Source organism: Tursiops truncatus, chromosome 10 (assembly GCF_011762595.2).
Source record: "Tursiops truncatus isolate mTurTru1 chromosome 10, mTurTru1.mat.Y, whole genome shotgun sequence".
In the NCBI taxonomy this organism is placed as follows: Eukaryota; Metazoa; Chordata; class Mammalia; order Artiodactyla; family Delphinidae; genus Tursiops; species Tursiops truncatus.
The window spans coordinates 71,398,269-71,414,341 of NC_047043.1; positions in this window are offsets into that span (position 1 = coordinate 71,398,269).

A 16,073-nucleotide genomic window follows, 5' to 3' on the forward strand; every position below is an offset into this window, starting at 1 on the left:
TTAATGAGCTTTAAACACCAGTTGTTCCACAGGACTGCTTCTTTGACATGTGGACAGACTGCCATTCCCTGAAATGCTGCTTTATAATTTTGGATTAAGAGTAATCTTTTCAAAATGTAATATCCTGAAAACTATTAAGAGGACCATAAGTTTGATGAGAAAGAAAGCAAACCAGGGCTTTAAAGAATCTTAAAAGAGAAAAACAAAATCATTCCATCTGCTTCGAAAATACAAACAAACACTACTACACAAATCTTTATACACAAAACACGACAACCACGAGGGAAAAGAGAAAGTTCCCATGACTTTTTTTCCTTCCATCCTCATAACTTTGATATTTGACCTTAGAGTCAATTTTAGCATAGTTTCTATTGTTAATACTTGTATGAGATCTGAGGCAAAAAGGTACTAACACTTCTTTCCTTCTTGAGGTTCTGTCATTAGAATCTTTGAATCTGTAAGGATCTTAGATCAGTTTGTCTCTCCAAACCTCCCAACCTATTCGTGAATCTTCTGGTGTTTGGTCAGCCAGTCACCATTCTAACACCCCTTGTTAAGGTAAAGTCACTACCTTGCAAAGCTCCTATTTTCTGGATGTTCGTAAGGGCTAGAAAATTCTTCCTTTTATGGAGACAAGATCAACCGCTTTGTAATGTACACCCATTGGTCTAAGTTGTGCTTGCTGAGATTATACGGAAGAGTTCAACTCTTCTACATGATAGCCCTGCGAGTATTTGGAAGTGGTTATCCCACATCCTTATGCCTCTAGTTTCCAGGGTGAACTACCCCAGTTCCTCTAACTGTTCCTCAAAGGATGTAGTTTCTAGGCCATTCATCATCCTGTTGCCCAACTTGGGTGTACTCCAACTTGTCAACATCACTTTTAAAATGCTGTGCCCAGGAGGAAACACCATCCTCCAGGTGTGGTCTGACCACTGCAGGGTGTACTCAGGGACTATTACCTTACTTGTCCCAGCCACAGCCTTCGATTAATGCTGGTTCAGATCACATTGGCTAGTTTTGGCAGCTAGGTCACATCACTGGCTCAGGTTGCTTTTACTGTCAACTAAAGCCCTGGGTCTTTTTTCATGTGAGGAGCACTTAAGTCAGGGTAGGCTGCTATAGCCGAGAGCGTGACTGGATTCACGGCTCTGCTGATCTTCTAATATTACCAGCAATACTGAGAGCAGGATTAAACACATTCCATACTTCCCTATTCACCCGTAACCAAACTCCTGGCATTTCAGCAATTTTCATAGTTGAAGAAGAAGAAAGATAAAAAGAAAGGGTGAGCTGTAGATAATGGTGTGAATTGCAATGCCAAGGTCTCTGGACTTAGTTTTACCAAAAGGACCTGAAGGGAATCCAAATGTCCTGGATATCCACCTACTTGGGCAGCCAGAGGACTTCCTCTTGCTCCTGAGCTAAATGCTGCTGCAGCTGCTCGGGCAAGAAAATAGAGAGAATATAGGGGTTCAAGTGCCAATGTGTTACCAGTAGAGAACTGAGTTTACTGCCACATGACTCAGAGACAAGATGCTCAAATGCACGTTTTGAAGGGAGGATCCAGGCAAAGAAGACAAAATATACTGTTAGGCGTTTCCTAAATAGTACTTGTGAAAGCTTTAAAAAAAGAACATGAAGAGCTTTGGTTTTTCATTTTTACATTCCTAATATCTATACATGTGACAGGTACTCAGTAAATATTTACTGAATGAATGAAAACACTAAAAAAATCTTTAATTGCTCTTCTCCTATTTTACAAAAATTTCCTTTCATGGTCAGTTGTATGAATACGTGAAAAGTCAACATAAAAATGTTTCTTAAATGTAGTTCACTCTTAGCTTATGAAAAGTAAACATAGTAACACCTCACTTTATTTGAAGGTTACTTTACCAACTGTTTGACCCAGTTAGTACCAGGAGGTAGGTTTAAAAGGCTCACTACGAAATGCCAAACAGAAAGGATAACCAGTGAAGTTCATGCTCTTTAATCAGAGAGATGTGAGGCTTTTACTCATAAATTATTTTGACTAAATCTACACATAATTCTAGTAGATGTACTAGTCTGGTTTCCCAGACTAAGCAGCAAATAAGAGTGAAGAGGCTGCTTGAGGCTGAGGATGAGAAGAGCAGGAAGCAAAAACCTACAGTTAACAGAATGGAAGGAAAAGGAAGAAAGAAGTCAGAAAACAAATTCAGAAAGACACACAGTAAACTATTAATGGTGGCTGCCCCATGGGGAATAGAAGCGCTGGGGAAAAGAAGTGCTGATGAATAGAAATAAGGAGCTTTGCTTTTTATCTTACACAATTCTGTATTGTTTTAGTTATTTGGAGAGGGCATGTATTGCTTTTGTAACTAAACACTGAGAGATAACAAGAGAGGGCTTCCCTGGTGGCGCAGTGGTTAAGAATCCACCTCCCACTGCAAGGGATACGGGTTCGAGCACGGGCCGGGGAAGATCCCACCTGCCGCGGAGCAACTAAGCCCGTGCGCCACAACTACTGCTCCTGCACTCTAGAGCCCACGAGCCACAACTACTGAGCCCGCGCGCCTACAGCCTATGCTCCACAACAGGAGAAGCCACCACAATGAGAAAGAAGCCTGTGCACCGCAACGAAGAGTAGCCCCCGCTTGCTGCGCACAACAACAAAGACCCAAAGCAGCCAAAAATAAATAAAATAAATAAATTTTTAAAAAAGAGAGAGTCCTACTGTCCAAGAGTGTGATAGAGTTGCTTATAATAGTGAAGAATTGGAAACTACTAAATGTCTAACAAGGGGAGATTGACTGAAAAATGCCATTCAATAGACTATTCAGCAGTCATTAAAAATGTCATATAAAGATGTTAAAAAAAGTCATAAAAGAATATTTTGTAGCAAAGAAATGTTCAAATTATATATTTTAAGTAGAAAAAGGTAGGTCACAAAATATAATGAATGATCCTGTTTGTATAGACTATCTAAAAAAAAAAAAAGACACTGGAGTTGATAAAAAAATATCCTGACTTAGGAGAAATTTTTTGCTTAGAATTAAACATTTCTTTTTTTTCATCTGTGTAATATCTATTTAACTAAAAGCTTTCTTTATATATATATTTATATAATAAGAAAACAACTGAAACAGAAAGGAAAGGAATTAAATCACAATGTTTTCACTAATATCTTTGTGGCAGAAATTGCTATGCCACTGTGATGATTAATTTTATGTGTCAACTTGACTGGGCCATGGACTGCCCAGATATTTGGTTAAATATTATTCTGGTGTGTATATGAGGGTGATTCTAGATGAGATTAACATTTAAATTGCTGGACTTGAGTAAGGCAGTTTGTCCTCCCCAGTGTAGGTGGGCCTCATCCAATCCATTGGAGACATAATAGAACAAGAAAGGCTGAATAAAGGAGAATTCCCTCTCTGCCTGACTGTCTTAGAGCTGGGACAACAGTCTTCTCTTGCCTTAGGTAAGACTCAGACTCAAACTGGAACTTACACCATCCCCTCTCCTTGTTCTCAGACCTTTGAACACAGACAGGAACTATACCATTGCCTCTCCTGGGTCTCCAGCTTGCCTTTGCCGATCATGGGATTTCTCAGCCTACACAACCGCATGAGCCAATTCCATATAATAAGTCTCTCCCTCTCCCTCTCTCTCTGTATATGTATCTCAGTCCTACTGGTTCTTTTTCTCTGGAAGCTAATTAATACAGATTTTGGTACTGAGAGTGAGGTGCTACCGTAACAAATACCTGAAAATATTGAAGTGGCTTTGAATTGGACAAGGGGTTGAGGCTGGAGGAGTTTGGAGGTGCCTGCTAGAAATATGGCCATTAAGGGCAATGATTTTGGTGAGGACTCACAAAGAAAAGGGGAGAACTGGAGGGAGAGCTTCCCTCTTTTTAGAGAATATGTAAATCATCAGTAGAATGTTAGTATATATATGGGTGGTAAAGGCTATTCTGGTGAGATCTCAGATGGAAATGAGGAACATGTTATTGGACAATGGAGAAAAGGTGCTCCTTGTTATAAAGTGGCAAAAGAACTTGGCTGAACTATATTCTAGTGTTTTGTGGAAGGAAAAACTTGCAAGCTATGAAACTGGATAGTTAACCGAGGAAATTTCTAAGCAAAGTGATGAAGAAGCAGTTTGGTTCCTTCTGGCCACTTAGCATTAAACGCAAAAGAGAGAAATGAGTCAAAACAATGAATTGTTGACAAAAAATGAACTAGAACTTTAAAATTCGGAAAATTCTCACCCTGTTTATAGTGGGTGTGAGCCACAGCCCTAATCAGCCACGCCAGCACAGAAGGAAGGCTGTCAGACTTCTTAGACCCCACAGAACTGGACTGTGGAGCTGGGCAGCTGCAAACGTGTGCTGTTCTTCAAGGCAAAGGAGGAATGACCACAAAGGTGATTCAGAGATCATCGGGGCTGCCTCCTCAGTTTCAAGGGTTGGGGTGATCTGTTGCTTCCGATTCGCTGGGCCAGACTGCAGCCACCTGGAGCTTGGGGGGTGGGGCCCCCCACCTGGCATAGCTACAGAGGTGGGATCACCCCATTGGGTCTGGAAAGCAGAGCATCGAACCAAAGAGGATTATTCTCAGGCCTCAAGATCTAATATTATTTACCTTATGAGGTTTTGGAATTACTTGGGATCTGATACCCTCTTCTTCCTTCCAATTTCTCCCTTTTGCAACAGTAAAGTCTACCCTGTACCTGTCTCACCATTGTATTCTGGAGCACATAACTTACCTGGTCTCACAGGTTCACAGCTAGAGAGGAATTTTGCCTCAGGATGAATCATACCTCGTGTCTCACCCATATCTGGTTTAAATGAGATTTTGAACTGTAGACTTTAAAGTTGATACTAGAATGAGTTAAGACTTTGGGGGCCATTAGGATTAAATGAATGTATTTTGTATGCAAGAGGGATGTAAATTTTTTTGGGGGGTTGTCAGGGGTGGAATGTTATGGGCTGAATATTCATATGCTGAAGCTCTAACCCCCTATGTGATGGTATTTGGAGCTGGAAGATAATTAGGTTTATATGAGGTCATGATAGTGGGGCCCCTTGATATGATTAATGTCCTTGTAAGAAGAAACTAGACCTCTCTCTCTGCCATGTGAGGACACAGCAAGAAGAGGGCCATTTGGAGGAGTGCCCTCTTCAGGGAGCTGAGTTAGCCAGCACCAGAACTATGAGAAGGAAATATCTATTGTTTAAGTCACCCAGTTTGTGTTGCTTTGTTATAGCAGCTCCCGCTGACTGAGACAGCCCCCCAATATCCATTATCCCCCTTTTCCTTAGTAATGCAGGCTGGTTTAATTTGGAGTGGCACTGAGCCCAACTAAAAGACTACATTTCTCAAGCTTCACAGAAGATATATGTGACCATGTGATGTATGCAAGAGTATTGATTAGAACATCTGGTTATACTCTTTAAAAAGTACACAGGAAGGGCTTCCCTGGTGGCGCAGTGGTTGAGAGCCCGCCTGCCAATGCAGAGGACATGGGTTCATGCCCCGGTCCAGGAAGATCCCACATGCCACGGAGCAGCTGGGCCTGTGAGCCATGGCCGCTGAGCCTGCGCGTCCGGAGCCTGTGCTCCGCAATGGGAGAGGCCACAGCAGTGAGAGGCCCGCGTACCGCAAAAAAAAAAAAAAAAAGTACACAGGAAAAAAGAAAAATATATGTTTATATAGCAGGCAGTTCTTGCCCTTTTGTACTCCTCTGCTTCCTCCTACTGCCACCCTGGGCATGAAGCCCAAAATTGCAGCAGCCATTCTGGGACCATGAAGAAAATATCAAGAGACTCACATCCATTAGTCACCAAACCAATACCAGTAACAACCTACCTCTGAACATCAAAATTAACCCTTATCTGTTCAAGGCACTATAGTTAGATCTGTCATTTGCAGCCAGATGTGATTCATAACTGACATGAGTCAGCTTTTGTATTAAAGCTTTTACAGTGTACAAACCTACATCAGAAAGCTTTAGAAGTTAAATGCTAGAAACAAGTTTGTGTATAGAGTTGATTCTCAGTTCATTACTTTTATATAAAAACAGAATTAAAAATAATTTGTTTTGCAGAGCTAGGATTTGTTTTTTTGTTTTTGTTTTTGTTTTTTTGCAGTATGCGGGCCTCTCACTGTTGTGGCCTCTCCCATTGTGGAGCACAGGCTCCGGACGCGCAGGCTCAGTGGCCATGGCTCACGGGCCCAGCCGCTCCGCGGCATGTGGGATCTTCCCAGACAGGGGCACGAACCCATGTCCCCTGAATCAGCAGGCCGACTCTCAACCACTGCGCCACCAGGGAAGCCCTAGGATTTGTTTTTTGTTGTGAATTCCCACTGCTCCTACTTGGCTATCACTCATTGCATCTTCTGCTTAAGAGTCCCCAGTTTTCTGGGAATCCCCTGGTGGTTAGGACTCCGCGCTTTTCACTGCGAGTTCGATCCCTGGTCGGGGAACTAAGATCCTGCAAGCCGCGTGGCACGGCCAAAAAAACCGCAAAAAGAGTCCCCAGTTTCCCAACAGGAAGCCACCCCATGATCATTCTCAGTCCATGAGGTTCAGGAGGAGGTAAATGCTACCCCTGAACTGCAGTGTGGGCATACAACCCCATCCTAGCTAATCAGTGTATTCCATAGACCTAGAACAATGATGAATGCAGGCACATCTCCATGTGTGACTCATTTAAATGATGCAGCTCAACTCTGGGAGGCATTAGAACTGCTCTGAAAGAGGTACTGTCCTAACACCAGGATTACTGAGAGGATAGCTTGGAGCTGTTAGCAGCCTTACCACCATAAATGAAGAAATGGCCCTAGAGATCCATTTGACCCTAGATTTAGCCAAGCCTGAACTTTTCAGATATATAAGTCAAATAAATTTTCCTTTTTGGTTGAACTAGTTTGAGCTAGCTCTTCTAACATTTGCAAGCACATGGTAAATAATCCTGATTCATTACATTAGCCTTTTATCACATCGAGTTGCTCATAGGAAATCTTCCCTGAGAATTTATTTGCCAAAAAAGCAGTATAATAGTATACTAACATAATACATTGCTTCTGGGTTTTTATATTATAAAATAATCCACAACTTATTTTTAATTGGACAAAACAGGGAGAAATACTATTACTATAATATAATCATTATCACCTAGCTAAAGGATATTTATCTCTACAAAATTATGAAGCAACTATCACTGAAAAATAATCTTCAAAAAAAGATAGCTCAGGGCTTCCCTGGTGGCGCAGTGATTGAGAGTCCGCCTGCCGATGCGGGGGACGTGGGTTCGTACCCCGGTCCGGGAGGATCCCACATGCTGTGGAGCGGCTGGGCCCGTGAGCCATGGTCGCTGGGCCTGTGCTTCCGGAGCCTGTGCTCCGCAATGGGAGAGGCTGCAGCAGTGAGAGGCCCACGTGCCACACACACACAAAAAAAAGATAGCTCAACTCATTCTCCCTTCCTTCCTTCAAATATTTAACTTATAAAAGCTATAGTCTTAAATTGTGAGGGATAGCAAACTGAATGTGATGTTTTCTAGGACTGTACAATTTAGCAGAGCAGACAAAACATGAATGCTAATAACTGTTTTACACCATTTTCTAAGAATTAAAGAATAATAAGAGAAGTATCTAGAGGAGGTTAAAAAAAACCCACAAAAAACCATGATTCTGTCATATTATTAGAGCTGTTAGAGTTCTTAAAAATCCAACAATTCTTTCAGCACATGGTTGAGGAAATTGTAGCTCACAGAGCCAGTGACTTATTTCCCATTGCAAGTCAGTGGCAAAATCCTGTTGGAAGCCAGAGCTCCTTAGACACAGTCCAACATTCTTTCTTAGTACCCCACCCTACCTCTGTTAGGAGAAAAGCAAAATACCAGGCAAGTTTCTCAAACTATACTTTTTCTTCTGCACAACCTGAAATGGAGAGAAAATCTCAAAGACCCCACTAAAATAAGCTTGATTCTCTTTTTGTCATATACAGAGGCAATCCAGAAAGGCTCTGCCTAGTTTTGAGAGTTTGCCTTTAACTTTCAGTTATGATTTTTCTCTCATTGACTTTTTTTTTTTTTTTTTTTTAGTCTAACCTTGAATGTGCAGCAACCCTGCCTGATAAAATCCCAACCAGCTTGTTTTGAACATGTTTGTTCTCTTCTGTATTCTGGGCAAACTAATGGAGTCTGATAGCCCAAACTGAAAGAGTTACCTAAGTTAAACTTAATCCAGGAAGTCTTCTTTGGCTGATATCCCAGCTGGGCAGTGCCAGCCTGAACAAAAGGCTAAGATACAGCAAATTCTAATTCAAGTGTGAGTAAGAGTTTTATCTAAGGAAAATAAAAGAAATACAGTGACTCCAAACTAGGACTGCTATTCCTAGACACCTTCTTGTGAAGAATTTACATAGAAGACCAGTTCTTATTGGAAATAATTGCTGTGAAATGTGTATTTTTGCACTGTTGCTGAGATGGCAACCCCTACAAATAATTTTGGAAATTATTTGTAGGATTAAAAATTTGGTTTCAAAGAAAAACAAAGTCAGAGGACTCACACACCCTGATTACAAATCTTACTACAAAGCTACAGTTATCAAAATACTGTGGCACTGGCATAAAGACAGACATATAGATCAATGGAATAGGATAGAGAGCCCCAAAATAACCCATTGCATGTATGGTCAAATGATTTTTGACAAGGGTACCAAAACCATTCAATGGGGAAAGGATACACTTTTCAACAAACAGTGCTGGGAAAACTGGATATCCATAAGATAGAAGAAGAATGAAAACAGAATGAAGTTGGACCCTTACCTTAAACCCTATATAAAAATAACTCAAAATGGATCAAAGACCTAAATATAAGGGCTAAACCTATAAAGCTCTTAGAAGAAAACATAGAAAAAAAGCTTCATGACATTGGATTTGGCAATGATTTCTTGGGTATGACAGCAAAAGCACAGGCAACAAAAGAAAAAATAGGTAAATTGGATTTCCTCAAAATTAAAATTTTTTGTGCATCGAAGGATGCCATCAGCAGAGTGAAAAGACAGCCTACAGAATGGGAGAAAATATTTGCAAATCATTAATCTGTTAAGGGATTAATATCCAAAATATATAAAGAACTCCTACAACTTGAAAGACAACAAAAAACAACCCAATTCAAAAATGGGCAAAGGACTTAAAAAGGCATTTCTCAAAGAAGATATACAGATGGTCAATAAGCACATGAAAAGATGCTCAACATCACTAATCATTAGGGAAATGCAAATCAAATCCATGAGAAACCACTTCACGCCCATTAAGTAGGCTACTATCAAAAACAAACAATCAAAACCAAAAGAAAATAACACATGTTAGTGAGGATGTGAAGAAATTGGAATCCTTGCACATTGCCAGTCGGAACGTAAAATGATGCAGCCACTGTGGAAAACAGTATAGAAGTTCCTCAAAAAAATTAAACATAGAATTGTCACATTAAAAAAAAAAAAGAATTGTCACATAATACAGCAATCTCACTTCTGGGTATATACCCCAAAGAATTAAAAGCAGGGACTCAAACAATTATTTGTACATCAGTGTTCATAGCAACATTATTCACAATAGCCAAAAGGAGGAAACAACCCAAATGTCCACCTACAGGAGAATGGATAAACAAAATGTGGTATATACATACAATGGAATATTATTCAGCCTGAAAAAGGATTAAAATTCTGACACATGCTGCAACATAGATGAACCTTGAAGACATGATGCTAAGTGAAATAAGATAGACACAAAAAGTCAAATATTATATGATTCCACTTAATATGAGGTGCCTAGAGACTCATATAAGACACAGAGACAGAAAGTAGAATGGTGGTTGCCAGGGGCTAGGAGGAGGAGGGAATGGGAAGATATTGTTTAATGGGTACAGAGTCTCAGTTTGAAATGATGAAAAAGTTCTAGAGATGGATAGCTTTGGTGGTTGAACAACAATCTGCATGGACTTAATGTCACTGAACTGTATACATAAAATGGTTAAAATGGTAAATTTTATGTTATGTATATTTTACCACGATAAAATAAAATGTTGGCTTCAGGCACAATCATACATTGAAAATAATTTTCAATTATTTTCAAGAGCCAGGTTTGCTGAATTATAGGTTTGTTTGTTGTCAAAAAATAATATGTACTTCAGAGTTTCATTCACTCATTTTTTAATAAGTGCTTTGAAGTTTCATTCATAAATATTTATTGACAACTAGCTGAGGTTACAAAAATGAGCAAAACAGACATAGTTGCAGCCATAGCAGAGCTTACAGTTTGTTGTGGGAAACAGGTAAAAAGAAAGTAAACAAGGGACTTCCCTGGTGGTCCAGTGGGTAAGACTCTGTGCTCCCAATGCAGGGGGCCTGGGTGTGATCCCTTTTTGGGGAACTAGATCCCGCATGCATGTCGCAACTAAGAGTCTGTGTGCTGCAATTAAGAAGTCCACATGCTGCACCTAAAGATCCCACGTGCCTCAACGAAGATCCCACTTGCCACAACTAAGACCCAGCACAGCCAAAAATTTTTTTTAAAAGTAAGCAAGCAAATAACTAAAAATAATGACGAATTATGTGTAAAGAAGTAAATATTGTGGTAAGATACAGATTAATGGGGGTGGGAAAGACCTACTTTAGAAGGATTTGATAGATGGTGTATTAGTCTGCTAGGGCTGAATGATATGATAAAAATAAATATTTGATTTGTGTCCCAGGCATACAGCACCTGAAACCGTTGGAGTCTCTGGAGTGATAAGAGGGACTTTTGTATGCTAATGAGATGACTGGTGACTGGGGCCCCCTAGATAGCTTCAGACTGGTGGCTGGTTGCCAGAAAGGCATAATTAGAGGGTTGGAACTTTCAGCCCCACAGAAGGGGAGGGGAGAGGTGCTGGAGATTGAGCTAATCACCAGTTGCTGGTGATTTAATCAATTGTGCCTACATAATGAAACCTCCATAAAAACCCCTGAATGATGGGGTTCAGGAAGTTCCTGGGTTGGTGAACACATGGAGGTGCTAGGAGAGACCATGGAAACTCTGCACTTCTTCCCCATACCTTGCCCTATGCATCTCTTCCATCTGGCTGTTCATGAGTTGTATCTTTTATAATAAACTAGTAATAGTAAGTAAAGTGTTTCCCTGAGTTCTGTGAGCTGTCCTAGCAAATTATCAAACCTGAGGAGGGAATTGTGGGAACTCCTGATTAATAGCCAGTTGGTCAGAAGTACCTGGGACTCGTGACTGGTGTCCGAAGTGGGGGCAGTTTTGTGGAACTGAACCCTTTCACCTGAGGGATCTGATGCTAACCCTAGGTATATAGTGTTAGAATTGAATTGAATTGTTGAACACCCACTTGGTGTCCGAAGAGTTGGAGAATTGGTTAGTGTGAGGAAAATATCCATACATTTGGTGTTAGAAGTATCATGAGTAAAAAAAATTCAGAGGCTGCCATAACAAAATACTATAGACTGAGTGGCTTGAACAACAGAAATTTATTTTCTCACAGTTCTGGAGACCAGAAGCCCAAGATCAAGGGGCCATCAGGATTCGTTTCTGGTGAAGCCTCTCTTCCTGGCTTGTAGATAGCTGCCTTTTTGCTGTGTTTTCACATGGCCTTTCCTTACTGTGTACAAGGAGAGAGAGAAATCTCTGGTGTCTCTTCCTTTTCTTATAAGAACACAAATCCTATCAGATTATTACCTCATTTAACCTCCCTAAAGGCCCTATCTCCAAACACAGTCATATTAGGGTTAGGGCTTCAACTGTGAGTTTGGGAAGGGACACAATTCAGTCCATAGCAGATGGGTGATCAGAGAAGGCCTTTCAGAGGAGGTGACATTTCCACTGAGACCTAAAGGCTCTTGGAGCTTGGGGATGAGCCAGAGGACGGTCACCATGCAGAGAAGAAATATGTGCAGAGGTATAAGGTGCATTAGTTATACTGTTTGAGAATACTGAGTTATGATGCAGAAGAAAAGAAAAAGCAAATGGGATAAATGAAACTCATAACATATGTTAAGTTTAGATAAGTAGTTAGTGGGTAGAGCATGTGTGTTAAATGTAAATAGAAAGGAATTAAAAGACCAAGAGTAATAGTTGAGAGGCACTAAGTATACATAAGGCACATAAGCACTAAATAAATATTCATGACAAATTAAATATATACAAGATATTTAATGTCCAGGATACAGTAAATATACATGAGCACTTAATATTTATGAGCTCTTAATCCAGCCACGCACTGGTAATAACTGTTCTGGTGTATGTGTCTTCTGCCCAAAACATAAAAACTCATAGCTGTTCAGCAGGGTAATTGGCAAGCTACAGCTATTGGCCAGGTGTACTTGTCCCTGCATCTTTCTGGTAGAACAAGTGTGTACCACTGGCTCAGGGCACCTTCTGTCTGTGGGCCCTCTTGATTGGACCTCAACTCTGGTCTGTCAGCAGAGAAGGCTGACACAGCAAAGAAAGGGAGGATATACAAGCATTACATAACCCAGGATTTGAGCAGTGTGATCCTTCCACCATTCATGCAACCTTTCCTAATAGTGTGTTAACTTACCCTTTCTCTTTTCCCTTGCTCTGTGCTGTGTTTTAAATTAATTTAATAAACTATGTGATTCAAGCATTTTAGTTTGATCTGTAAGTTCCCATACAGCAAAAGGCCTTAAAATGGGAAAAACTCAATGTGTTCTAGAGCTGCATTGCCCAGTATGGTAGCCAAACTACCTACGTTTGGCTATTTAAATTTAAATTAATTAGAATTAGATAAAATTAAAAATTCATTTCTTCAATTGCACTAGCCATATTTCAGGTGCTCAATAACTGTGTGTGGTTGGTGGACACCAAGAGATGACTGGAGAGTGCAGAAGAACATTTCCGTTAGCAAGGAAAGTTCTGTTGGGCAGTGATGTTTTCAAAACTTAGAGGAAGCCAAAGTGGCTGCAGGGTGTTGCTGAGGAGAGTGACAAGAGATGAATTTGAGGGGAAGGAGTTATTGACATCATGCAGGGACTTGTGGACCATGGTAAAGAGTTTGGATTTTAGTCCAAATACAATACACATAATTTGGTTTATATTTCAAGAAGATTCCTTTGGTTATTGACTGGAGAATGGGTTAGAAGATGTGCAGAAATGAGTTAACATAGTAGGCCTGAGTGCTGGCTTTTGAAAGTCTGGCTTACAGGATTGGTCCTTGGCAGGTGTCTGGAAACTCGGGTTTTGGGAGGGTTCCCATCACCCCATTGATAAGATTGGCTCACTTTGCCTGAACTGTTTGTATAAACAATGTGCTGTATGTTGAACACCTGCTTTCCTTTGAGGAATCTGGGATTTTGGTACCTGCTAGGCAGAACATGTCTATGTGATTTGCCCCCAATCTATGGATGCTGAGGTTTTCTTTTTTCTTTTTTTCTTTTTAAAATTTTATATGTATTTATTTTCTTTAATTTTTGGGGCTAAAGAAAAAAACTTTAGTTTTTTAGTGTTGGGTCTTAGTTGCGGCATGCAGGATTCTTCGTTGAGGCATGTGGACCTTTTGTTGTGGCCCACGGGCTTCTCTCTCATTGTGGCGCATGGGCTCTGTAGTCTGCAGCACGTGGACTCTCTCATTGAGGCCCATGGGCTCAGTAGTTGTGGCACACGGGCTTAGTTGCCTCATGGCATGTGGGATCTTAGTTCCCTAACCAGGGATCGAACCCGTGTCCTCTACATTGGAAGGCAGATTCTTTACCACTGGACCACCAGGGAAGTCCCTGGATGCTGAGTTTTAAACAAACTTCCCTGGTTGGCAACATTTTACATGTGCTGTCACAACTTATTGCCAGGGGAATTAAGCACATCCTGTGTGACTCTAGTGGGAGAAGACTCTTGGAAGCTTGGGCCTGGTTTTCCCTAGACTTTGCCCCCTGTGCCTTTTCCCTTTGCTGACTTTGTTTTGAACACTTTTTCTGTAATACTTCATAGCCATGAGTATGATTATATGTTTTCTGAGTTCTATTAACGTCTTCCTAGCAAATCATTGAACACGAGAGGTGGTTGTGGGGACCCCTGACACAGAGGAGGAGGAGATAACAATGAAGTGGAAAAAACATTTAAGAAGCAATTTCAATCATCCATCCAAGTGAGAGATAATAATGACTTGACTAGAATGGCACCTGCCTGGCTAATGTTAATGATCAATCTTCAGGTGCTCCTTGCCCCTTGCGGCATACAGAAATGCTGGCAATTATGGAATCCAGAAAAATTGAACCAAGAGCTTTGGCCTTGGTTCATCATGGTAGCTTGGAGATATTCAGTCCCAGCCCTCATTTTCCATTTGAATCTCAGCAGCTCTTACTGAGGGCATCTACCCTCTCTAGACCACTAGGATTTTAAGTGTATATCCTAAGGCTAAATGTGCTTAGTGTTGAGAGCCCGGGCTTCCGTACTCACCTTCTTCAGTGGTTTTGCACCTCCCATGATGGAACTGTATGGGATCGAGACTCACGTCTCTATTAGTTATATACTTATATATTCTCTTACAGTAATTGCTACAGTTTTACATGGGTAAGATTTTTCTTCCAAGCTAAACTGTTTGTTTTATAATTTATACTTTTGTAGGCCTCACTTTGCTGAGCATAAAGAATGCAATAGGGCTTTCCTAGTGGCACAGTGGTTAAGAATCCGCCTGCCAATGCAGGGGACATGGGTTCGAGCCCTGGTCCGGGAAGATCCCACATGCCACAGAGCAACTAAGCCCGCATGCCACAACTACTGAGCCTGTGCTCTTGAGCCCGTGAGCCACAACTACTGAAGCCCATGTGCCACAACTACTGAAGCCTGCTTGCCTAGAGCCTGTGCTCCGCAACAAGAGAAGCCACTGCAATGAGAAGCCCTCGCACCGCAATGAAGAGTAGCCCCCGCTCGCTGCAACTAGAGAAAGCCCGCGCGCAGCAACGGAAGACCCAATAAATAAATAAATAAATAAATAAATAAGAATAGCTCAACCCCTAGCGTTGCTTTAAAAAAAAAAAAAAAACCACGAATGCAACAAATATTGTTGATAGGTACAAAAAGGAGAATACACAGTTTCTGCCTAAAGAAATTTACAACTGGCCAAGGAAGTACAACTGAGAAGGAGAGGCCCAGATATGACCATGAATCAAGGAAGAGTAATAGGGCTGGAAATGAGAAAAGGAAGTACTATAGGCACTCTAAAAGAATAAGATTAGATCTTGCTGAGGGTTCAGAAAAGGATACATAAAGATAGACTCATTAAAGAATGCCTTTGAAGTCTTGAACCCCTTTAAGAGAGAAAAGAGATTTTTCGTTTTGATTTTCTAGTTTTTTGAAAGAAGGATTTTAAGATCTAAAACAGCACTGTTGGGGGGGGATGCAGAAGTCTGGAAAACATTTTATTCTCTCTTGATCCCTCTTCATTAAGATTCAGACTTTGTTTAAATTTTATTTGCAAGAGGTATCATCTAGTAATAAAATGATAATAGATATTAACATTTCTATTAACATCTAATGTTAATAGATATTAACATTTAATATCTATTAATGTGGATTCAAACTGTGTAATTTCATTTCATAATAGTTATGCAACTAGTGCTGCCATTCTTTCACCCATTCTGCTCAACTTTCATGTCAGTGGTAGAAGGCCTTGATGTAGACTGTAGCAATAGAGGTAGACCAGCAAACTACAGGCACCAAGTACCTGTTTCAGCATTTATCCCTGCCCCCAAACTCCCAGACCCTAGAGAATGTTATTATAAAGTCATGTTAGGTACTTTTCCAATAGGACTGACTATGAAACTAACCATCCTGATATGAGACATTGATGAAGAGGAGCACAGTGACTTTAAAGAAGCATCAGACACAGGAAAAATCTTCTTTTATTGCATAAGAAAATACTAAGAAGCAGAAAAATAAACATTAAATTACTTGATAGAAACATTTATATTTCTTTTGTATGTTAAGACTGATAACCTGTAAAAAGAAATTCTGGAATGCTATTTACATAGTTTTTTAAAAGAGGTATCAGAGCAGCACTTGG